The 27672-nt window shown below is 37.4% G+C and overlaps 1 pseudogene; it reads left to right on the top strand.

Moving 5' to 3' along the window:
* Positions 1–4517: 4517 nt before the first annotated feature.
* LOC149816552 (pentatricopeptide repeat-containing protein At5g66520 pseudogene) lies at positions 4518–5882 on the top strand (annotated as a pseudogene).
* The last annotated feature ends 21790 nt before the right edge of the window (positions 5883–27672 follow it).

The following is a 27672-nucleotide window of genomic DNA, read 5'->3' as shown; positions in this document are numbered from 1 at the left end:
ATATCCTAAGTATATCTGGCTCGTAGGAATCGGTTCAATTTGCATTTTGAGTATAAATGCTATTTTTATCGGTAAATGCCTCGTAAATTTTATTCAAAATTTTTCTGAAATTTTGTGAGTTTTACAAATGTAGTCCTGTGTACATTTAAATGGATATCTTAATGCATTTTTTATTCAATATGAGTATGATATCTAGATTTTGCTTCAGATTTGCAATCTTGTTTTGCACTAACTCTATTTTGCAGGAAATACATGTAAAATGTTGATCCCCTTAGATTAGGGATATTAACTTCGAATTTCAATTCCTAAATTTGTAATAGTTAGATCATAATGAGAAATTTATATTTTCAGTCTTAGAATAGAATGTATGAGCATGCATTTTAATGTGTTTCATATCATTTTGCTCTTTTCTTTCAAAAAATCATGAATGAGAACATGAACAACACGTGCACCATTCTAATAAAAGGTGATTAAATCCTAAGTTGAAGATTTGCATTTATGTCCATAATAAATGCAAACAAAACTTAGGGTTTTCACCTTTTATAGAATAATATTGGATCCACACTGAATCTCTTTAAAAAATCATCATATTTTTTGAATTTTTCTTTCTTTATCAGACTTTAACTTGAAATTAACTTAAAATATATATCAATGGCCATAGTCAGAATATATTGAGAGTTAATTTCATTTCAAACTCTATAAAGGCACCAAAATGTATTTTATTCTTTAACTGAATTTAAATACAAATTATTTTATAATACATTTTATGACCATAGTCAGGAATGTAAATGATGAAATATGCTTTTCAATATCCATTTTTTAAAATTCTTTAATTCATTCATCACTTAGGATAAAATTGTATCATTTCATTTAAAAAAATCTTCAAAAACCCAAGTGATTTTAAGTTAATTCATCAAATATCTTTTTCATTTCTCAAATCAATCTTCAATTCTTATTCAAATTCATATTCTTATTCTCAATTCTATCTTATCTCTAAATTCAAACTTCAATTTCAAAATCCAATTTGACTTTGAAATTTCAACTTCATCTTTAAATTCAAAATTCAATTTCTAATTCAAATCAAATTTCAAAGTTCAATTTAACTTTGAAATTCTAAATTCCATTTCCAGGATTCGATTTTAAATTCAATTAAATATGTCATGTCGTATTTCAAAGTTCAATTTAAACTTTGGAATTTCCAGATTCATCTCCTGATTTTAGGATTCAAGTTTAAAATCAAGTTTATTCTTTATTTTTCAAAATCTCCAAAGTTCTATCTAAAGATTGAATTTTGATTCTCAGTTTAATTCATTTATCTAAAATCAAAGTTTTGAGATTGATTCTGAATCTCAAAATTTATTTTTCACTAAATTTAAGCCCACTTTCAAATTCAATCTGGATTTCCAAAATCCAGATCCATCTTCAAAGTCCTATTTAGATTTTCAAAATCCAATTTCATCTTGGATTCTAGATTTAGAACCCAATTCTACCTTGGATTCAAATTTTCAAATCCAATCTCATCTTAAATTCCATATTGTAAGATCTAATTCCAACTTGGATTCCAGATTTCAAATCCAATTCCATATAGGATTCCAGATTTCAATTCCCATTCCATCTAGGACTCCAGACTTAAAATCCAATTCTATATCAGATTCCAGATTTAAAATCCAATTCTATTCCGGATCTCGGATCCAATTCCATCTAGGATTCTAGATTTCAAATCCCATTCCATCTAGGAATCCATACTTCAAATCCAGCTCCATATTGGATTCCAGAATTAAAACTCAATTTCATCTTGGATTCTAGAATTCAGATCCAATCTCATCTAGGATTTCAGGTTTCAAATCCAATTCTATCTAGGATTCCAAATTTCAGATCCAATTCCATCTTGGATTCAAATTTTCAAATCCAATCCCATCTTTCAATTTGATTTTCAAACTCAATTCCATGTCCAAATCTCACATTTATTTTCAAATCTGGGTTCCAATTCTAACTCTATTTTAAAATTAACTTTCTTCAAGTCTAAATTCAATTTTCAAAGTCAAAAATTCTTATTTTGAGTTATGAATTCAAAACTCAAAACCAAAGATCCTTTTTCAAAACTGATTCTTGAAAATCGATCCAAATTCAAAGTTAATCTTGACTTTGAAATTTCATTCTTACTTTAAAAATTCTGAATTCCAATTCTCCTTTTCTCTTCATCCAAGATTTATTTCCCAAACTCTGATTATTCCAAGACTTAGAATTTCAAAGTCTATTCTTCCATATCCATTGTTCAAGTTCTCAGTTAGATTCAAAATCCAACTTTTTCAAACTAATTTCAACCCTTTGAATCATTTCTTGAAGTATCTTCAAATGTATTTCAAAATCACTTGAAAAAATGAAAGTTTTAAAATCTTCTTTTTAAAAGCATACATCTATGCATTTGCATTGCACAAGCATGATTCTTTATGCATCTAGACTTAGAATAAATTCTTAGACAATATTTAGGCAAAACAAAAGGCATAAAATTCGATCTTTGGTTCGATTACCCCTGGTAAAGCGCTAGGAACAGTCGAACCTCGTACCAACGAGCGAATCCTGTCTCTCTATTTTTCCATAAATTTTCAAAAAATGTAGGTGAGTAATTTCAAAATATTTTCAAAATTAAGGTCAAGTGAGACCTTTGCAAAATAGTTCATCTCTCTTTTTCTTTTCTTTTCTCTATTTTATCCCCCTTAAAAAAGGGAATAGAGGTTAGAAATGCAAAGAGAAGGAAAAAGAGGGAACAAAGAGGAAAATTTTTGCAATGATCACACTGGTTCATTGGGTTTTTATCATATTCGGGTATGGTTTCTCTTATAGTAGGTCCGATTAGAACCAGGTCTGGACCTAATATCATACCCAAAAATCTTGTCCAAATCTGGTTCCACTTGGATCCGAACCAAACCCGGTCGTTTGACACCCCTAGTATTAACTGACTCGTTTGTTAGAAAAAGTGGGTTTGGGCATTGGCAAAACATATTTGGTCGGGTATGGCTCCAACAGCAGTCTTGACAACATATATGAACCTGAAGCCAGATTGGGATGCCACTAATGGGGGCGGATTATGGTCAATCCTTACCGGGACCTGATCCAACAAACTTGGTTTTGTTTAGCATGTATGCATGCTTAGAGAGATAAAAGAGGGTCCATTTTCATAGAGTTTTTTCATGCATGCATTTGATAGAGAGAGAAGCCAACTAAAATGTAATGTCCATGTCCATCCATGTATTAAGGAAGGGATGTTCATTCATATATATGCGTTAGGGGTGGCAATCGGGTCAGGTTGGCGGGTCAGCATACCTCAACCCGAACCGACCCATTTATTAAACGGGTCGGCTGCGGCAAACATGAACCCGACCCGTTTATTAAATGGGTAACCCGACACGACCCGCTAACCTGTTTAAACAGGTTGGGTAAGGTAAACGGGTTGGCGGGTTGACCCGCCTGCCTAACCCGTTTATTAAATGGGTCAGCCGGGTTGGCATACCCCTAACACGAACCCGACCCGTTTAATAAACGGGTTAGGCGGGTTGGCCTGTTTATTAAACAGGTTAGTTTAAGCCCAACCCGAACCCGCCTAAGAGGCGGGTTGGCGGCTCGTGTCAGGTTTTGCCACCCCTAATATGCGTGCATAAGAGACCTATGAAAAGTTAATAACCAATTAATGCTGAACACTTACCCGTTGCCTTTTTAGATTTCGACACATTTAACTTTTTTTTTCATTAAAAAAATAGATATTCGTACATATTTGCCCCCAACATAACCGTTGGATATCAATAGATCCAGTGAGTAAGTGCTGCGTGGGCACTTATATATATATATATATTGTGGTTTTGTTCCATGGTATCTTTCCTTACTACGGTGCACATAAATTTTTAAAAATTATGCGGGTCCCGGTTTGGGATTCTGTTTTTGAAAAAAAAAAGTTAATTAGTTATATGGGCTGGTCCGAGTCAACCTTGACCCTATCCGTTCGAACGAACCAAACAGGACATGTTCGGAATCGTCTCATTTACTAGTGGATTGAACTCGTGGCTTGACTCATGTTTGCGATTAGCCGAGCTTATCCTTGAATGAGACGAGTGGAATGCCAGCTGGCTGGTGTAAAAACATTATATGATATTTATACATGAAATATATTTATTTTTATAATTTATATTTAAAATAAATTTTTTATATACTATACTTAATAGTTCATATTATATATATATTTTATTCATCCTTCTCTTTATATATATATATAAATATTATGCATTTTTTTATCACACTTAAAATACATATTATATATAAAATATATACTTTTGATCTATACGAGCTCTTGGCTTAACCTAAACAAGCGGCTTGTGACTCGGCTCACCAACTATATGAACCGATTACGAAGGACTTCGTGCCGAGCCGAGTCACGAGCTGCTTAATTCGTTCACCAGACCTGGTTATATTTACTTCGGCCATCTCATGGATCACCCATTGAGCACCAATACGAGTCGCTCGCCATGTACCTCCTCCAACGCTGCACCGTCCCTCACCACGCCACGCAGATCCACTCGTTCTTCATCAAATCCGCTCTCGACCGAGACCCCGACGCCCTCGCCCACCTCATTCACCTGTGCGCAGTGTCGCTCGTCGGCCTCGTCGACTACGCCCGCTCCATTTTCGACCACAGCCCCACGCTCCCCTCTCTCTTCGCCTGGAATGCAATCTTTAGAGGCTACACCAGATACCCATCATCACCATCGTCGCGTTCGCCTTCAAAATCGTCGCAGTCCGTCCGGTTGTTCGTCCAGCTCAGAAGAAGCGACGTTCCGCCCGACAATTTCACGTATCCCTTCGTTCTCAAGGCATGCTCTTCTTCATTCTTGATACGAGAAGGGAGGCAGATACATTCTGACGTTCTGAAGTTGGGTTTTGATCGGGATTTGCATATTCTTAATACCCTTGTTGGGATGTATGGTGCGTGTGGCTCGATCGAAGAAGCAGACAAAGTGTTTGTTGAAATGCCTGAAAGAGATGTGGTGTCATGGAGCTCGATTATAGCGGCATATGTGCATCATGGCCTCTTTCCTGATGCCCTGTTAGCATTTCGTGATATGAAGTTTGCTAACGTGATACCCAATTCGGTCACCTTGGTAAGCCTTCTTTCCGCCTGCTCTCGTCTCGGTAGTTTGAGTTTGTGTAAATGCATTCACGGTTATATTATTGTGAACGAGATTGGTTTGGATGCTTCTTTGGGCACTGCTCTTCTTGATATGTATGCTTCTTGTGGCTATGTTGGTAGTGCTTTTCTAGTTTTTGATAGTATGGTTACTAAGAATTTAGCAACATGGACTGCCATGATTAGTGCTTTTTCTAATCATGGTCGTGCACAAGAAGCCATTTCATTATTCTCACAAATGCAACTTGAAAAAATTGAGCCTGATAGTATGGCCTTCACGAGTATTCTATCTGCATGCAGTCATCTTGGCTTGATAGAAGAAGGCCAGAAATTATTTGATAAGATGCGAAACGTTTCTAAGATTGAGCCCACGATGGAGCATTATGGATGCATGGTTGACATGTTTGGGCGTGCCGGGATGTTAGAAGAAGCATATGAGTTCATGAACAAGATGCCAGTCAAACCAAATGCTGTTATACTGAGAAGTTTCATTGGTGCCTGTAGCAGCCATGGCCGGTTTGTTGGTGTTGAAGAAGGTCTGATGGAACTTTTGCTTGAAGTGGATCCAGATCTTGGAGCAAACTATGTGCTTGTAGCAAATGTTTCTGCTCTATCAGGCCACTGGAATAATATGGCGGAGCTAAGGAGAGTTATGAAAGAGAAGGGTTTGAAGAAGACTGCTGGGTCCAGTTTGGTTGAATTGTAGCGAATTTACATCATAGGCATTGCAAGAATGAAGATAGCGATGAAGACCATGCACGGGTGCATCAGGACTGTAAAATTATATAGGAAGCTCCTAGTACAACATGTGGAGCAGAAGTCCAACCCATATAAATTAGAGGATCATGCTACTAAAGGGGCGGCATCTTACTTTTGTACATAATGTACAGCTGATAGCTGCATATGGTAGTTTGACAAGGTTGAATAATTTAAAAGCAGTACACTATATTCATAGGATTGGTCCTGGAGAGCTGCTCTGGTTGCTTTTCAGCAGGCTTGATGTTTTGTTTGCTGGGTGATCCCTCATCACCTCTTCCTATTCTTTATTAAGAAAAGATTCTCTTTTTTTTTAGGGGAAAAAAATCAATACGCTACATGAGGTATGGACTGAGAGGATAGTGTTGTGTATGGACTGAAGGTCTAAAAGAAAGCAACAGATGTCCTTGTCTCTCTGTGTGTTTGTTGCTTAATTTTCTAAAAAATTTTGTCAGGGTGCTCGAAATTCAAGCCACCTGAGCCTTGTAATGATCATGTTGTAAATTGTTAATTTTGGTAATAAAAGGAGGGAACCTTAAACCCCATTGGGCCCTCGACTATATGATACAATAGAAAAGATATGCGATTTTCTCTATCAAATGAATGGATGAATCCATTTTGAAGTATATGTTTCAACAGGAATCACACTGGTAGATTGTTCCAATAGCAATTTCTGGGCAAACGCTTGCACATCACCCTTAAAATAGAGTCATAGTGAAAAATCTTGCGAGAAATGACCTGAAAGTTAAAAACGGTAATTTCTCATGATATTTTTAATTTCTTGCAAGTTTTTCATCGAAAACATAAATAAAACACAATATTTATGTTTTTATCGGCTACTTATCATGAAAAAACTGTGTTTTTTATTTTTGAATATTTTTTATTTATATTTCCTTGTAAAAATTTATATTTTTATTTTTTAAATTTATTTTTTATTACTGAGATTTTGCTGAAAAATACGGGATTTAAAAAAAATTCAATTTCTCTCGAGTTTTTTGCTGCCGATATTTTGCCATTTTTAACTTTTGTCACTGTGAATAGAGTACATTATGTTAGTGGAAATCCAGATAGGGGTGTCTATTGCACTGCTTGATTTAATGATATTTGGCGAGGGTGGGAAGATTGCTGTTATTTCTTAGTGCATAACCTTTAATCTGCCCCTTTACATGCATAATAATTTCATTTTTTGTTGACAGAGTGAGTCTTGCATCTGTAAGACCCCACTCTGCTTCAGGAGAACCCAGCTATCACTCATCAAACCATATCACATTTTGACTCATCATGATCTCTCTCCAGAGGTTCTTATTAATGTTTTGGGAATGAATATGGTGAATTTGAAACCAATTCAGTCACTTTCCTAGGCTTTTGAATTCTCATCCCTCGGTACTTTGTGTATTGGTGAACTAATAAAAAATGCATGTAGACTTTTTTTTTGTCTGAAAATGAATTTGGTCTTCAGGTTGGTGTTCTAGGCTCCAGATTTCTTTATGTGTGTGCTTGTGGAAATATCAAGAAATCTAGTCTAAAGTTTGAGTGTGAAGAGTTTCAGTGTTCTGAAAAGGATGATTACCACTGTCCTGGAGACAACAGAATTTCCTTGTGCACACAACTGGAAAATGAAAATGCTTTTTGTTAAGTGCTATGGACTTCTGCATTTACATGGTTGGAGGAATTTTGAAAATTTTCTAAATATGAAGAGTGTGTTGAGACTTATTGCACATGGAAATATGTTGCATAGAAATATGTGCTCTGGTATGCCTGGATTGCAGAAATGCAAGTGCATGGGAAGCTGACAGTAGAACCTAATACCATTTTTCTTAGGGCTTCTATTGGTGCGTTTATCAGATATGGCATATTTGCTTGTGCTGAAGAACATTCCTTGAACGTCACAATAGAAGTGGATCTTGGGGAAACTGTGACTCTCACTGCATGTATCTGACATATCAGGTCTCTTTCCAAGCTAAGGAAAATTACAAAATGGTAGCAGTTCATGAAGATAGGTGGCTCTAGTTGTTTGGAGTTAAATACCAGATTAACATCCAACTCCATCAGTCAGTGTAAACTGGGGCTTATGAGCTCAGAGCAGGATGGCAACAAGTGAACAACTGAGAAGATGCTATTGAGATTGGTGAGAACTAACCTTAAATTGAAGGGGAAAATTATGAATTTCAATGAGCATAATGCAAGCTGAAGACCTGTTTAAACATTTGGAGGATTAAATATTTGTGTTTGTTTGATTGACTTTGCTTTTACAGGTAAAATGTAATGAAAAAATGTACTGTCAACAAATTGCAGTATATGCATTTTGCCTTACTCCTTGATTAAATTGCTTTAAACTAATTCATGGTAGCGGTTGAGATATACTCATAAGCATAGTTTCAAATATCGGCCACTTTTGAAAATCACCCGATTTTATTGCAAGATTTTCAAAGACTGATATAATTCCAAGAATCAAAATGTTACCTATTTTGAAAATATCATGTTTTTATCACAATATTATCAGGTTATTATTGCAATATTTATATTTTTCATATATTTTTATGTTTTAATGTTTTTATATTTTATATATTTTCTTATCTATTTTTGAAATTTAAATATATCGATGTTTTTTCTGAGATTTTCTCGAGAAAAACACATTTTGTTAATTTACCCCATGATTTTCTTTTGCGGAGGAAATCTTGATAATGAGATTTGTGACTATGCTTGTAAGGCAATAGCTAGTAAATTCTTGTGATAATAGTAACTAAATCTTCCTGAGGATGTACTATAAATATATGAACTGGTAAATTCAAAATGTCTAACCGCTTGACCTGTATCAGTGACAGCACCTTCATGGGCTTGATTATAGATGGATATACTTTTTAGAAAGAAACATCCAAAATTTTAAAAAAAGAAGAGATGAAAAAAACTTTATGCAGTCTTTCGGTCTTACAAGCAACTACTTTTGTGTTGCTATGTGAATCTCAGCAACATCTGCTCCATGCAAACAATTATTTATCATCAAACAAAATCATCTTCTACATGAATTTTGCTTGATGCAGGTTCCAAAGCTATTCAGTTCTACATCTGCCAATCTCTGTAGAGGCCTTTCATAAGGCATTAGTATTTTGGTCTGTGCTATAAAACATCCATATCTTTGGCAGTGAGTAAAATAGCTGGTTGAATAATAGTTTTTGGGTTCTTTATTACAGTTATGATCCATGGCCTAGTCCAGCATTGTGGTTCATCATCAAACAAAATCATCTTCTACATGAATTTTGCTTGATGCAGGTTCCAAAGCTATTCAGTTCTACATCTGCCAATCTCCGTAGAGGCCTTTCATAAGGTATTAGTATTTTGGCATGTGCTATAAAACATCCATATATTTGGCAGTGAGTAAAATAGCTAGTTGAGTAATTAGTTTTTGGGTTCTCTATTACAGTTGTGATCCATGGTCTAGTTCGGCATAGTAGGGGTGCACACACTCGTTCAAAGAAAAAAAAGCTGTTCAAGCTTGGTTTGAGACTTTTGTCCAAACTCGACTCGAGTCAAACTTGAACTTGGCTCGGCTCTGCTTGAGCTGAGCATTTTTTATTTAAAAAAAGTTTAATGTGTAGTGAAGACAGTGGGTTTGAACTACCCGCCTCCTTTTAAGAGGGTTAACAGTTTACCGTCCAAGAAAAGCCTTCTGATGTGTTTATTTTGTAAACATAAATTATTCATATACCATACTGGGCGCATTATATAATTGTAATGAAATGTACAAACACATGAACAATAAGCCACTAATAGGCAAAATACAATAAGCCACAATAGGCTGAGCACCAAACACACAATGAGAGAGAGAGAGAGAGCTAGAAATATAAAGAATAATATATTGAAATGCTATTAGAAAGCATTAGAAAGGAGTGGGGGCAAAGTCTCCTTTTTTATACACTTTATGGGACCAAGGGAGCTCCCATAAAGTCGTTGGGAGCTCCTCAACATTCACATTTATAACCGATGGGGAGGGTCCCAACGACTCTATGAGTTGGACCCTCTTGCCCTTACACAAATGGGAAAAAGAATAAAAAAAACAAAAAATAAGAAAAAAGCAAAAATGCTCTTAGTGGACATGTCTATTTACATAATAAAAAAAAGACTAAATTACCTTTAGTGGGCATTACAAAAGACATTCATATAAAAAATATATACATATATATGTGAAATATACATGCATAGATATGTAAGAAAATAAGCGAAAATACAAATAACAAGTAATAACACTTGAAGGTCCAATAATGGACAAGAAATCACAAGTACATAAAATGCAAATACATACACCCATTAAGGAGAAATCACAAGCACATAAGGTGCAAATACACAAACCCACTAAGAATAAATGTCAAAAGGTAAAAAAGAATTAATATTATTGAGAAAAGGTGAGAGAACCACTACTTCATGTGAGGGGGAGCACCCCTTTATATACAAAGTAAGAGAGAGAGAGAGAGCATTGGGGCTCTTCACAAAAGGAGTCGTTGGGGAGCCCCAACAGTCATATTTATGACCGTTGGGGACCCCAACGACTCCCTTTGTGAGGATCCCAATGATCTAAAAAGGGAGAAGTAGAAAAGGAAAAAATAAAATATAGAAAATGAAAAGAACCTAAAATAAGTTGTTTTAAAACAACTTATATTATATATAAAATGACCAAAATACCCCTATCCAGTATTTTGGATAAAATACCTTTATTGGGTATTTTGGATAATATATATATATATATATATATATATATATATATATATATATATATATATTTAACACGTCCCCTCAAACTTTACGGGGAGAGGATGAAAAGTTTGGAAATACGAAAAGGACTTCAAGCCTTTAATGAAAATTGCCATCTTTATAGCATATCAGAGAATTTTGCAAATGTCAGTCATCAATTGTCTTTAATGGTGATCATTCTCAAGCACCTTTATTTACTATCTCCATGATGTATCAAAGGTACCCTTCCATCACATCTTTAAGAACCTGTAGAACAAACCAGAGAGCTCCAAGTATACAAGAAAAATATCATTGCCAAACAGTTATAAAGTTTTAAAACCGATATATTTTAAACAAAAATATTTTTTTTAAACAAGTCGTTAGGTCCCCAACAAAGATAAATTCAATAATAAAATCAACTTATTTTTCAAGAAACCATAACATTGATCATAAGAAGATTTGATTATTTAAAGGACATATGATTCATTAAGAAGAGATAAACAATTATGCATAAAAAATATCTTAAGCATTTTAATCAAGCACCGTGTGAAAATGTCTTCAAACTTGAAAATGAATCAAGTCTGAAAAATGACATGATTAACCCACAACAATCTTAATGGAAGATATGTGCACAAAGGCACTAGATTCTCAATATGAAATGTGTGCACAAAGGCACAAAAAGAACACTCACAGAAGAATACAAATGCACAAAGGCATAAAAATAAAGAGACTATTGAAATGAACGAGAGAGCTTTACAAAAGCTTTAGAAAGAGCTAATTAACTTCATGCATATAATTATGTGAACCAAGCTAATACACACATATATGCATCATGCAATTAAAGCATTTCTAATGCGTATGAAACAACAATAAAAGGATAACTATTTTTATTAATAAAATGCACATAACAAGCATGAAAAGAATCAAGTGCCTTCAGTTGTAAACCAACGTCCCTATCATAACAATACACAAGTATTTATACAAGGGACATACTCAAAACCCTCAAAGGGGTACACAAGAAGACTTATAATATAAAGAGTATGAAAAAATGCTTGGAGTTTTTATCTAAAAACATCTTCCACAAAAAAGGTTTAGAAATTTCAAAGAGAGATTTTTAAAATCTAAGATAACAAAAAAAAAGGTATTTGCAAATCGACACTGATTTGTGAAAAGTATAAAAATTAAATTCTCACAAATATCAAGAAGTGATATTTTGCAAACTTTAACCGTACAATGCAAAAATGCATGAAATTATTTTAACAATAATTTCTCGTAGGAGAGAAGATGAGTTTAGACAAATTACGAATATATTAAAAATTCTTGAATATCTGAATGATTTTTTCAAATTAGAACATCGGTTTAACCATCACAAGCAGTCACCTCCTAGTCCTCCAAACATCAAATATCAAGTGTATCAGCGACTAGACCAGGAGCATAAACAACATGCCACTAAAGGGCCAAAGACACACACGAAGGTGTGTAAAAACACCTCTTGGATACATATAATGCCACTAAAAAACAAGTGTATCAGCGACTAGAACAAGAGTATAAAGCCAATAATGGGATAAAAATCACACACGAAGGTGTGAATAAACATCTCTTGTCTACATATAATGACACTTAAAAACAAATGTATCAACGACTAGAACAAGAGTACAAAGCCAACAATGGGCTAAAAATCACACACGAAAGTGTGAATAAACATCTCTTGTCTACATATAATGACACTTAAAAACAAGTGTATCAACGACTAAAACAAGAGTACAAAGCCAACAATAGGCTAAAAATTACACACAAAAATGTGAATAAACATCTCTTCTCTACATATAATGACACTTAGATAAGAGGCATTAATGAGGAAGACACCTGAGGTAAGAAGGCTTATAATGAAAACACACTAATGCAATAAATATCAATTTTAACTACATTTCGAAGCATCATGGTTTTAAAAAATAGATATCCATCACAAATATACATAATTAAAAGCACCCATAATAAAAACAATGGCAAAAAACAAATGAGTGATTCAATACACTCGCAATCAAAGATCACATAACTGTCAGTTAGAGTTAAACTACAAGTTGACAATCTAAAATGACATAAAATGAGGTGCACACAACTCACTCCAACAAACATCTCTAATTCAACAATAATAAGGCCAAGAAGATTGATGTATTATAAAAGTCTATGATGGAACACAAATGCCATAAGGAAGCAATAAATACTCACGAAAATTATTTTCCAAATAAGTGAGTTTTAATACCGATTTGAAAAGCAAAGTTTCAAATCAAATTCAATAATGGTATATGGAAAACTTGGACTCATATGCTCATGCAATTATAAGCATTGTTAACATAAGCAAGTTATATAAAGATATAGCTCAATCTAGTTCATAAAAAGAATCGATTTGAAAATATAGAGTTCTAAGTTTAAAACTTCAATAAAGAAGATGAAATCTTAGAATGAATGTAGTGCAATCATATGTCCAACAATATGTCCCATGACAATTTTTACGATATTTAATAAGCAAATAAGAATCATGCTTATTATAAGCAATTCTTCAAAAATGAATTCATGAATACACCAATCAAGGAATAAGTGCACTAAGGCATATCACTTACAAAGGATCCAATGACTCTCAAAGAGAAGATAGAAACAATATATATGATCTAGAAATAATCTATTTAGATTTAAATCACAAGTCTACTATAAGACAATCAATGCCATTAAAGAGAACCAAAGCAAATATAAAGATTATCAAAAAACCATATGAAAAACCAAGTGCATACATTCTCACAAAGAGATCAAAAGAACTCATGTACATACAATAATCTAAGTAACTTAAAGCCACATATCTCATACAAAAGACATGCATATGAACAAATTTAAGCATGTATGCAAGTGATAGATTTAAGGCACTAAAGGCATTAAAGGCATCATATAAAAATTTATATTTTAAGTATACAATGAGTCAAGAGTTTTAAACATGAACACTCATGTCACCCAAGTATGCAACACAATATTTTATTCATATGCAAGGTATGTAAGATAATTCCATGAGATACCTAATATCATCACTATTGTTATACACAAGTTTATTTTAAAATATTACAATGAAGTTCAAGTAAAATTATACTTTGTGAAATACAACATCATTATTTTGAAATATCAAATTATTTTAAGATATGTACCTATACGAACATGATTGACTTTTATAATCATGATTTGTTCAAATGAACCAACTAAGGCCAACAATACATGCTCAAACATATATATATATATATATATATATATATATATATATATATATATATATATATATTAAAGCAAGTTTTTGAGAAATTGATGCAGCAAGGGGATCGACTTTCAGAGGCACTTGAAACTTGAAAAGAAGAGCACGACTCCCACACCGTGCGATATACATAAAATAATTGGACTGACCATCGAAATCGATGGTATTGGGTTTTCTTTATTGCAATATGAACTTCAATTGAACAATAGAACGATCTTAAACTAAAGGGGAATAAGCAATAAAAAGGAATAAAGAGCCAAAAGGGAAATCTGCTGAAAGAAAATAACTCAAAAAAAAAAACGCTGCTGCAATCTCCATTATTCTCTGCCACACGCAACCCTAAAATAGGGTTTTTAAAGGCGTCAACTGGATCCGGGTCTCGGGTCTGGTCCTAGACCCGAGACGTCTTCTTGTTGCTGCTGGACCTAGGACGCTTAAACCTGTGCTCGTCTGGAATAAGTACGCAGGGGTACACCATCCCTGCGTCTTGGTACCATGTTCTGGATCAGATCCACTACTTGGGTTCGATCCTCAATCTCCTCGTGCAGGTCCGGTCTCCTGCTTGGGTCAGGCGGTATGGATCTAGGTTGATCCTGCTTTGCATCTTTCTCCCCTGGTTGGGAAGAAGTCGGCTCTGACGACTTGTTGTCTCCACAGTAAGCATATAGATTAGATACATTGAAGATAGACGAAATATGCCAATCTTCGGGCAGTTCAAGGAGGTAGGCATTCAGACCCAATCATCGAAGAATCTTGAAAGGACCATACTTATTAGTGTTAGTTTTGGATCATGGATCCGACCCGCACCACATTCCAAGGATCCACCTCGGGATGCGTGTGCTCCTCAAGAGGGCGGTGGCATATTGTAATTTATTTTTATTACTTGTGTAATGTTATACTTTGTACAATACATATAAATAATAAGAGAAAAGGGAAAACCCTATTGCCGCCGACTCCTCTCTTCTCTCTTTACCTCACTTTTGTCTCTTGCAGGTTGAACTTTCTCACATGGTATCAGAGCACAGGCGCGGAAATCAATCATCTAGAAGACCTATAAGGACCAGCACGTGCTTCTAAAGGACGTAGGATTTATTTCTTTCTCTTTTCCTTAATCAGATTTATTTCTTTCTCTTTTCCTTAATCAGATTTATTTCTCTCTTTCAGTTCTTTTCATTTTCAATATTTTTCTGGTTCACACGTCCTAATATTCTGTTCTAGTCTAGTTCGCACGTCCTAATATTATGTTCCAGTCTGCCGAATCTTGGATTTTCTCCCCAAAATATTTCTGTTCAATATTTTTCTGGTTCGCACGTCACTGCTCCTCTGTGTGACGAAGGCGCTAATATTATTTTCAGCACACAACATTGCTGGTTTTCTCTCAATACACTGTCAGTACAGTCGACACTCTATTTTGGTATCATCCCATTCCTATTTCCTATCTGTTATTACATCTCATTCTTCGTATAATCCATGGATTCCAAGTTGAACCCTAGTTTTCTTACTCACCTCATGACCCACAAGTTATCCCATGATAACTACTTACTTTGGAAGCGTCAGATTGTGCCTTTTATTCGCAGTCATGGTCTTTATGGGCATCTAGATGGGCGATCACCCACCCCACCTACACATATCGTGCAAGAGATAACAGGTGAAGATGGGAAGGTGAGTCAACTTCGAACCACCAATCCTGTTTATGATATATGGGTACAACGGGATCAGACATTAGTTGCTTACATCACTTCCACACTTTCTGATCGTGTTTTACAAACTATTTCTGATGATCAATCCGTTGCCGAGTTGTGGAATGAACTAGCTCATTCCTTTTCTCAGGTTTCTGAATCTTGGGCTTTGCAACTCAAGTGACAATTCCAATCCATGCGAAAAGGAAACAAATCTATTACGGAGTTCATGGGGGATGTCAGGGTGATTACAGATCAGTTAGCTGCCATTGGAAGTCCTGTATCAGATAAGGATATGGTACAACAGGTATTAGGTAGCCTTGGACTTGAATATCGCATGTTTTGCACAACACTCCAGGTTGTCTCAGTTCTTCCATGTTTTGATGATCTTTAATCTAAGCTTTTGCAATATGAGGTTAGTTTAAATCAGGAACACGCGTCAGATGATGCTCATCCTGTGATGATGGCACATACGCCTATTCAAACAGGAGTCTTATTTACTCCTCCTCGTCCCAATGGAACACCTATGAACAAAGGAGGATTGCTACCTACACCAAGTGGAGGAGGTAGTGGCTCAGGCAGTGTACCACGAGGGGGACGTGTTCCAACTTGTTTTCTATGCAATAAGCGGGGACATGTTAAAGCAAATTGCTGGTACAATCCTCAGAACCAGAACAAAACAGGGAGGCCAGATAGTAGGCCAGGGCAGAAGGCAATTCAGACGTTTGCTCGCACTCCTCAGGGACAGGTTCTTCCATAGGACATACAAAATATCCTTATGACTACTTTCAATCAGATAAACTTGCGCCAAAATGATGAAGGTATATGATATATTGATTCAGGGGCAGCAGCACATGTTACTTCTGATGCAGGTAAAATTTCTCACTTGACTCCTTACACTGGAAATGACACTATAGTCATAGGAGATGGATCTCACCACCCCATCTCTCATACTGGAAATGTCTCCCTTTCTTTGCCTGAATCTCAATTACCCTTGTCAAATGTCTTACTCACACCTGCTATTCAAAAGAATATTCTATCTGTGTCAAAATTAGTTGATGAAACAAATTCTTCAGTTGAATTTACTCCTTCTTCTGTTTATCTTAAGGACATTCACACCAAGAAGACGCTCGCTAAAGGTGAACGGCGCGGGAACATGTACGTCTTTGAAGAATCTCATTTGCCTTTGAAGAGGTCGTCTTCCGTAGCCGTGGGTTCTTCAACTTCTTCCTTTCCAACATTTTTGAGTCGATCTACAGATCATAGTTCTTCTTCTAGAGTCTTGAAACTTAATAAGCCAGACTTATGGCATCTTCGTTTGGGTTTTGTCTGCAAAAGGTTTAATACCCGCAGTCAGTTTAGAGTCAAAATGTCCAAGTTGTCATTTATGCAAAAGTCATGTACTTCCTTTTCATAGTATCAATAAAAGAGCAACAAAGCCTTTTGAGATTATATGCTCAGATGTTTGGGGTCCTGCGCCCACTGCCTCTCTTTCTGGATCTCGATACTATGTACTCTTTCTTGACTCTTACACTCGATTTAGTTGGATTTACTTCATGAAAAACAAACATGAAGTTTTCAAGTTGTTCAAACAGTTTCATGCACTAGTCCAAAATCAATTCAATACCAATGTTGTATATTTCCAGTGTGATGGGGGGGGGGGAGAATACATATCTCATGATTTTAGTGAATATTTGAAGGAGCATGGGATTACACGTAACATTTCTTGCCCTCATACTCCACAACAAAATGGAGTGGCTGAGAGAAAACACAGGCATATTGTTGAGACAACCTTGAGCATGATACACACTGTGGGCATTCCTTTCTCTTATTGGACAGAGGCTTTCTATACAACTGTTTACGTTATCAACAGGTTGCCCATGACCATCCTTGAAGATAATTCTCCGTATTTTGTTCTCTATAATTGTCATCCATCATATGAGGAACTACATCCTTTTGGTTGCGTATGTTATGTTCATATTGATCATTCATTGAGAAATAAGTTTCAAGACAAAGCTATACAGTGCAAGTTTCTTGGGTATGCAGATGACTATAAGGGATACATGTGTTATGATCCTCATACAGGCAAAATTCGGGTATCTAGAAATGTTGTTTTTGATGATGAAAATTTTGATATTCTGGGTTCATCTTCTACAGATACACAGGACAGTTATGATCCTTGGCTCAGTGACTCACTTTTATATGATTTGTTGCCTGATGAGGATTCATCTTTATTGACAGACAATGAACCTTATACTTTCGATGTGGAACCGCATATAGAAGACATTCCTCCTACGACAACATCCTCACATTTTTCTGGTCTTGTTTATTCTCGTAGAGCTCATCCAGTCAATGATGAGACTCCTCTACGACGTTCTGCTCGGATTAGACATCCTATAGATCGTTGGGTAAGTTATAACAATTTCTCTTTGGATTTTTAAACATTTCTAACTAGAGTGTCCAAAGAAACATAACCTTTCTCCTTTCATGAGGCTGTACATTCCCGTGCCTGGGTAGAGGCGATGAATGAGGAAATGGAAGCATTGCATGAATGCAATACATGGGAGATTGTAGCAAGGCCAGATAACAAGACTCTTGTAGGATCCAAATGGGTGTACAAGATCAAACACAAACCGGATGGCAGTGTTGAGCACTATAAGGCTCGTCTGGTTGCACGAGGCTTCACACAACAGTATGGGCAGGACTATGATGAAACGTTCAATCCAGTAGTAAAATTGGGCACCGTCAGGATTATCATTGCATTGGCGTTACAACATGGATGGTCACTCAGTCAACTTGATGTTAAAAATGCATTTCTGCATGGTGAATTAAAGGAAGAAGTTTACATAGAGCAACCATCTGGTTATAACATGCATGATTCATCCAATTGGGTATGTAAACTTCGACGCTCTCTTTATGGCTTGAAACAAGCTTCTCGATCTTGGTTTGAAAGTTTTTCCACGGAGATCCAGCATCATGGGTTCACTAAAAGTGTTCTAGACCATTCATTGTTCATATTCAAAAGTGATTCAACTATTGTTTGGGTACTTATCTATGTTGATGACATCATTATCACCGAGAGTGATGAGGCTCACATATCTTGGGTTAAGTCTATGCTGATGGCTAAATTTAAGATGAAAGACTTGGGTCCCTTGCGATATTTTTTGGGTGTGGAAGTTGATAGTCGACATGAGACTATTACATTGAGCCAACATAAGTACACTATTGATATTTTACTTGCTACAGGGATGGAAAATTGTAAACCAATTAGCACACCTTGCCTTCTAAATCATAAGCTAAGTGCTAAAGAAGGCACTACTTATCATGATCCTACTTTGTATCGTCGAGTTGTAGGGATGTTACAATACTTAACATTCACTAGGCCTGACATAGCATACTCTGCCAATCAGGCTTCACAGTTTATGCATGCTCCTATAGATGTACATATGGAAGGAGTGAAAAGGATCCTTCGGTATTTAAAGGGTACGATTGGAGATGGCTTGATGTATATACCAAGGACACAACTTATACGTCAGGGCATCGACTATTCACTTACACAGACGCAGACTGAGCTGGTGATCCTGACGAATGCAAATCAGTTTCGGGGTATTGCATTCTTATCGGCAATAATATTGTAACATGGAGTAGCAAGAAGCAAAAGGCAGTGGTGCGATCTAGTACTGAAGCAGAGTATCGTGCAATGGCAGCAGGAACGGTCAATGTTACATGGGTGAGACATCTACTGCAAGAATTACAAGAACCAATCTCTTCCTCTATGCTTCTTTGTGATAATCAGAGTGCTATAAATATTGCCTTCAATCCCATCCTTCATTGTCGCACGAAGCATATCGAGATCGATCAACACTTTGTTAGACAAAAGGTGGAAGAAAAAGAAATTGAACCTGCATATGTTCGGTCAGATATGCAAGTTGCTGACATCTTTACCAAGGGATTATCCACTCATCAGTTTTGGGCAATCAAAGACAAGTTGAGCATGATCAAAGACCATACTCAACTTGAGGGAGCCTGTTAGTTTTGAATCATGGATTCGACCCGCACCACATTTCAAGGATCCACCTAGGGATGCGTGTGCGCCCCAAGAGGGCGGTGGCATATTGTATTTTATTTTTATTACTTGTGTAATGTTATACTTTGTACAATACATATAAATAATAAGAGAAAAGGGAAAACCCTATTGCCGCCGACTCCTCTCTTCTCTCTTTACCTCACTTTTGTCTCTTGCAGGTTGAACTTTCTCACAATTAGGACTCAATTTACCATAAGTACTCACTGGGAAACGCTCAAGACGCAGGTAAACCCATACTAACTGACCAACTTAGAACTGGACATCTCGACGACCTTGGTCTACGAAAGCTTTGTAAGCTTCGTAACTCTCAACAAGTTTATCTCGGACCTGTCTGTGGATGTCACGCATGTATTCAACAGCATCAAATGCGTCTGGTGCTGGGTCTGGGAGACTAGACACAGGTGCTAAATCTACTACATGGGTTGGTGACCGCCCATAAACAACTTGAAAAGGAGACTTGCCCGTGGACCGGTTGATGGAACTGTTATATGTGAACTCAGCTTGCGGCAATACTAGGTTCCATGTTTTGACATTCTCTCCAACTAGATTCCTTAGCAAGTTCCCTAGGGTGCGGTTCACGACTTTGGTTTGGCCATCGGTTTGTGGGTGGTATGCACTACTGAACTAGAGTTTGGTTTTCAATAAGGCCCATAACGATTTCCAAAAATGGCTCATAAATCGTGTGTCACGATATGAGCTGATCGTGTGAGGCAATCCATAAAAGCGGGACACGTCGTTGAAGTAGTATGTGATAAACTGTCTCATAAATCGAGAAAGGGAAAATGAGAGGGAGAGAGGAGAGAACTCAAGTCCTTGCTTGGAATCAGCAACCATTGTTTTCTTAATGTTGCACTAATCCTTCATTAACATTAATAGGGTTACAAACAACTTTATATGTACAAAATTGTCCTTTACAAGAAACACATATTACATATACGTATAAGAGGCTGTATCGGATATGGATCTCTATTGGATCCATATTCGATCTATATTCTAATACCCTCCCTCAAGTTGTACATGGGAGTAAACCATGTGCAACTTGTTCTTCAGATACCAGAAACTGTTACTTGTGAGACCTTTTGTGAACGCATCAACGACTTGGTCTTCTGACGATACATAAACTGGTTCAATCTCTTTGTCTGTTATCTTTTGTCTGATGAAATGTTGGTCGATCTCAATATGCTTTGTTCGACTGTGATGAAAAGGATTGATCACAATTTGTATGGCACTTCTATTATCACACATAAGAGTTGAACTTGAGACACTCTCTCCCATTTTTGTAAGTAGATGTCTAATCCAGGTCACTTCAGCTGTGGCAGTTGCCATAGATCTATACTCTGCCTCGGTGCTAGATCTTGCTACAACCTTCTGTTTTCTGCTGCTCCATGAGACAAGATTTTTTCCAATAAAAATACAGTAACCTGAAACAGATCTCCTTTCATTTGGGTCCCCTGCCCAGTCTGCATTTGTGTATGCCAATATATCATGTTTTGGTGTCCCCCATGAAGACTGAACATATGTGAGTCCATCACCCACCGTGCCTTTTAGATAACGAAGAATACGTTTAATGGCATCCATGTGACCAGTTTTTGGTTCATGCATGAACTGAGATACTTGATTTACAGTGTATACTATGTCTGGTCTGGTAAAAGTGAGGTACTGTAACATGCCCACTATACTGCGATACTTGCTTGCATCATGGTACAACTCTCCATCACAAATGTTGAGCTTTTGATTGACAATGCTGAGTGTAGGCAGAGGTTTGCAATCTGTCATTCCTGCTTTGGCTAGAAGATCAAGGGTGTATTTGTGTTGGGTTAATGACATTTTTTCATCCTGCCTGTCCACCTCTACACCAAGGAAATATCTCAGTTCCCCAAGGTCTTTCATCTTGAATCACATACTTAGAAGCGCCTTAATTCGCTGAATGTGGTCTGAAGCATTGCCAGTGATCACAATATCATCAACATATATAAGTAAGAAAACCATAGTGGTATCATCCTTATATATGAATAGAGAATGATCTAGTTGGGAACAGATGAAACTGTGGTTCTGAATTTCTAAGGAGAAACTTTCAAACCATTATCTAGAGGCTTGCTTTAAGCCATACAATGCTCTAGTTAATTTACATACATATGCCTTTGGATCTCCCTCTGCATAACCTTGAGGTTGATCTATGTAGACCTCTTCCTTTAAATCTCCATGCAAGAATGCATTTTTAACATCAAGCTGACTAAGGGTCCACCCATGTTCAATTGTCGGGCCAAGAATGATATGAATAGTTTCCATTTTTACCACTAGGCTAAAAGTCTCCTCATAATCTTGACCGTATTCTTGGGTAAAACCTTTGGCAACAAGACGTGCTTTGTAACGTTCAATGCTACCATCCAACTTATATTTAATCTTATAAACCTATTTTGAGCCAACAATATTTTTATCTGGAGGACGTCCAACTATCTCCCATGTTTGGCACTCATGGAGTGCCTCGATTTCCTCATTCATTGCTTCAATTCATTTTTTAGAGTGAATGGCTTGACAAAAAACAAGTGGTTCTTCGTGTTTCTCAATCTTAGATAGAAAAATCTGAAAATCCATTGAAAATTTATCATAACTCACCCACTTTTCAATAGGATGCCTTATCCTGCCTTATCTTCTTAATGCCCCTGTCATTGGAAAATGCCACGTGTTCTCCAGTAGGCATATCCGTTCGCTCTTTGGGTCTCCTGGTATAGACATTTCCTTTGTATCTCAGACATTCTGTCTTCGATGCCTCATCTGAAACCGTCTCATGATTGGTGCTTTCAGGAGTCAAACTGATATAAACCCCAGTCTGTGAAATAAGTTTAGCATTGAGCCATGGATGATACCAATTATCATTGGTGTCAATATGTTCATGATTGTGATCTGCTTTATTTCCCAGAAAACTATTTTCATCAAAAACAACATTTCTGGAAATTCTGATCTTTCTATTGGCAGGATCATAGCACCTGTAACCCTTGTGTTCATCTGCATAACCTACAAACTGGCATATAGAGGCTTTGTCCTGAAATTTAGTTCTCATGGATCTATCAATGTAAACATAACATATGCATCCAAAAACTCGTAACTCATCATAATCAGGATGGTCACCAAAGAGAACATAACAGGGAGACTGATTTTCAAGAATAGGCATAGGAAGACGATTTATCACATGAGTGGCAATATGAAAGGCTTTTGTCCAAAGACTAATAGGCACATTAGAACCATGCATCATGCTCATTGCACTTTCCACAATGTGTCCGTGCTTACGTTCAACAATTCCATTTTGTTGTGGAGTGTACGGGCAAGAAACTCTATGATGTATCCCATTATCTTGGAGAAAATCTAAAAATTCTTTGGAGGAATACTCACCACCTCCATCGCATTGGAGAATCTGGATGTTTTGAGAGAATTGGGTTTTAACGTAGGCATGAAAACGACGAAAGATGAGAAAAACCTCTTATTTGTGTTTCATAAAGAATATCCAGGTAAAGCGAGAAAAACTGTCAATAAAGGATACATAATATTTACTTCCAGAAGAAGAAGGATTGGGGGTTGGGCCCCAAACATCAGAACATATTATCTCGAAAGGCATGGAGGCTCTTTTATTTATTTGATGAAAAGGAAGTACATGACTTTTGCAGACCTGACAACTGGAACACATTTTATTCTTCAACGAAGGAGAAACAGACTTTGGAAGAAATCCATTGGACACTAGTTTTTCAATAAAGACTTGACTACAATGATCAAGACGAGAATGCCAAATTTCTGGCTTATTACATTGGGACATACTTAGAATACTTCTAGAAGTGTAATCAGACTTAGGAGGCTTCAGAACACTGGAGGCAGGATCTTCATTGAAGATATACATGTTTCCACGTCGCTCTCCTTTAGCGAACATCTTCTTCGTTTGAAGGTCCTTGACAAAGACAAAAGTAGGAGTGAATTCAATAGAAGAATTGGTAGAATCAACAAGCTTAGAAACATAGACAATATTTTTCTTTATATTTGGTGTATGAACAACATTGGATAGAGGAATGGATGAAGATTCAGACAAAGGGATGAGAATGTTGCCTACGTTTGAAATGGGGTGGTGAGTCCCATTTCCAGTTACAATATTAGACTTACCAAAATAGGGGATCAAAGTAGAGAACTTACCTGCATTGCCAGTGACATGAGCTGCTGCCCCTGAGCCTACATACCATATTCCATCATCATTCTGTTTCAAGTTCAGGTTAGCCATAGCAGACAAGAGAAGATCTTTAGCATCATCACTAACCCAAAAGGTAACCGTAGATCATGATGTAGCAACATTTCTATTATTTTGTATTCTATTGCGGTTTTGAGCATTTTGAGCATTGAACCAGCAGTTGACCTTAATGTGGCCACATTTGTTGCACTGGTAGCACGTGGGAACATTCTTTGACTGACTGGGAGTGACATTTGGTGTAGGTAACAAACCACGACCACTCTGAACTTGTGCTCCTCTACCTCTGTCACGCCCTCCTCGTGCACGATCAACAGTTATCCCTGTGGCAAGAACATCATGTATGGATGATTGCCCTGCTGGGGCATCAGAGATGCTTTTCAAGGACATCTCGTACTGGAACAATTTAGCACCTAAATCTTCAAAACTAGGTAATGTCGGCAAACACAATAAAGAAGTCACAAGAACGTGATACTTTGGTCCCAGGGCATTCAGTGTTTGCTGCATTTTTTCTTTATTTGACACTGGATATCCAACAATGGCTAATTGATCTGTGATGCTCTTGACTTGATTTAAAAATTCAATAATGGTCATTGTCTCCCTTTTTAGAAGTTGAAATTCACGCTTAAGATATAACACCTTAGCTTCTGATATCTGAGAGTAGGTCTGAGCTAGACTCTCCCACAATATCTTGGTTGTGCAATCATCAGGAATAGAAATCAATACTTCTTGTGATAATGTGGAAGTGATGTACGCGACGAGAGCCTGATCGCACTTCATCCAATCGACAAATGCAGGATTGCGAATGATGTTGGACAAACCGCCGTCTTCTTTTGTTTCTTGTGTGATGAATTCTGCAGGTGGTGGAGTGGAGCCATCCAAATGACCTAAAAGGTCTTGACTACGAATGAAAGGAGTAATCTGTCTCTTCCAAGTCAAATAGTTGTTTGTGTTTAGCTTTTCAGAAACTAGCTGCCCTAGGAAGTTAGAGGAAAGACCTTGATTAGCTGAAGTATCCATTTGCAATATTTGAGCAAGCGAACGAGAAGGACTCAACTGGTATTAAAGGAAGGAGGAGGCGTGAGCAGATTCACGAACGGGAAGGACTCGACTGGTATTAGGCCAGAAAAATGTGGATCAAGGGACGCGGCTGGTAAAAGGAGTAGCAATAGACCTTGACTGAAAAACTCGGCCCTTCGAAGAGAACTCAGCCTTTTTGGGTTCGACCCGATTGAAGAGGAATTAAGATTGGAGAATTGGGAGATCGTGTATGATAATGTACGAAGGAAAAACAGGAAACTTGAATCGTGAAACAAGAAACAAGAAAGAATCGACCTACTTAGAGGAGAACTCGGCCTTTGGGTTCAGCCTGTCACGAGGAGGAAGATGTACTCGACTGAAGGAAGAGGAGGAAGGCTCATCGGCTGACGAGAAATCGACCTGCTTAGAAGAGAACTCGACCTTTGGGTTCAGCTTGTCACGATGAGGAAGATGTACTCGGTTGAAGGACGAGGAGGAAGGCTCAGCGCCTGACGAGATTAGATGGTCAGAAGAGTACTCGTCTGAGTGACGAGGAGGGTAGCGTGAAGCTGAGGAACGACAAGGAAAACTCTATTACGCCCAGAGTGATGAGGAAGATTCAGCCTGTCACGTTACGTGGAAGACTCTGTTATGCCCAGAGTTGTCGCTGCTCTGATACCATGATAAATTGTCCTTTGCAAGAAACACATATTACATATATGTATAAGAGGCTGTATCGGATATGGATCTCTATTGGATCCATATCCGATCTATATTCTAATAGTATGAAGCTACTAACGAGGCTTCAGTGGTTCGCTTACATGGGACAAAATTGCCATTTTGGAAAATCGATCAACCACAACTAAAATGGAATCAAAACGACGCGAGGTTCTGGGAAGACCCACAATAAAATCCATGGACACATGTTTCCAAGGCCGCTCAGGGATGGGCAAAGGAGTATACAAACCACTATTCTGACGTCGACCCTTGGACACTTGACACACTCGACAACTTTGGACAAACTTGACATCTCTGCGCATTTTGAGCCAAAAGTATCATTTATCTAACAGGGTGAATGCCTTATCATGTCTAAAATGTCCAGCTAGTCCCCCTTCATGTAACTCAGAAATCAATTGGAGTCTAAGAGAGAATGCAGGCACACATAACTTGTTACCTCGAAAGAGATTACTATTATGTATACTGAACTGTGGGTCAGCTGTGCTATTAGGGGAGAGGCACCCTTCCCAGACCTGTTGGAAATCAGGGTCTGTTGGGTACAACTCCTTGCACTGCTTGAACCCAATGACCTGCACCGACATAGTCATCAACAAACTTTTCTTCCTGCTAAGTGCGACAGCTACCCTGTTCAGAGTACCTGATTGATGGCGAATAGTGAAAGTGTACTCTTGCAAGAAACTAAACCACTTGGCATGACGGACACTCAACCTCTTTTGACTATTCAAATACTTTAATGCCTCATGATCCATGTACAAGACGAACTCCTTATAAATGAGATAATGCCTCCAATAACGAAGGGCTTGTACAACGACATAGAACTCGACATCATAAGTGAAGTACTGGCACCTTGCCTGAGTCAGCTTTTCACTAAAGAATGCAATAGGTGTGCGGTTCTGACTCAAGATAGCACCAATCCCTACTTTAGAGGCATTGCACTCGACCTCAAAGACTGCGTTAAAACCAGGAAGGGCTAGGACGGGGGCACTAGTCATTTTCTCTTTGATGAGCGTGAAGGCTTTTCCTGCAACAGACGTCCAATGAAAACTAGTACCCTTTAGGCATTCCGTAATAGGGGCCATGAGGGTGCTAAAGTTTCTCACAAAACGACGGTAGAAAGTGGCTAACCCGTGGAAACTACGGATTTCTCCTATAGTCCTTGGGGTAGGCCATTCTACAATCGCACGGACTTTGACGAGATCTACCTTCACCCCATCAGACGACACAATAAAATCCAAAAAGACCACACTTGACGTCATAAACTCATACTTTTTGACATTGACATACAACTTCTCCCTCCTTAAAATCTCTAAGACCTGACGCAAATGACTCAAATGATCAGACAAAGATGTGCTATAAATCAAAATGTCATCAAAATATACAACGACAAACTTCCTTATACAAGGGTGCAATACTTGGGTCATCATGTTCATGAAAGTACTCGGGGCATTTGATAACCCAAATGGCATGACTAACCACCCATACAATCCATCACGTGTCTTGAATGTCGTTTTTCATTCATCCCCCTCTCGGATACGGATTTGATGGTACCCACTTTTTAAATCAATTTTGGAGAAAATAGAGACACCAACCAACATATCAAACATATCATCTAAACGAGGAATGGGAAAACTGTATTTGACAGTGATGCGATTGATTGCTCGATTATCAACACACATGTGCATGGACCCATCTTTCTTAGGGGTGAGCAGGGTGGGTACATCACAAGGGCTCACACTCTCATGAATAAACCTCTTTTACAGCAACTCCTGAACCTGCCTCAACAACTCGACATGCTCGGATGGGTTCATGCGATACGCAGGGAGGTTAGAGAGACTCGATCCCGAGACAAAATCAATAGCGTGATGCACCACCCTCATCGAAGGTAGACCATCAGGAAGGTCGTCTGGCATAATGTCGCAAAATTCCTTAACAAGGGGCACGATATCCGCGGGAACGGGCAACGTCATACTCATC

Source organism: Nuphar pumila, chromosome 14 (genome assembly GCF_984573655.1).
Source record: "Nuphar pumila chromosome 14, dmNupPumi1.hap1.1, whole genome shotgun sequence".
Lineage (NCBI taxonomy): Eukaryota > Viridiplantae > Streptophyta > Magnoliopsida > Nymphaeales > Nymphaeaceae > Nuphar > Nuphar pumila.
Note: the sequence above shows the minus strand (reverse complement) of the source record. Positions and strands in the feature narration are given on the sequence as shown.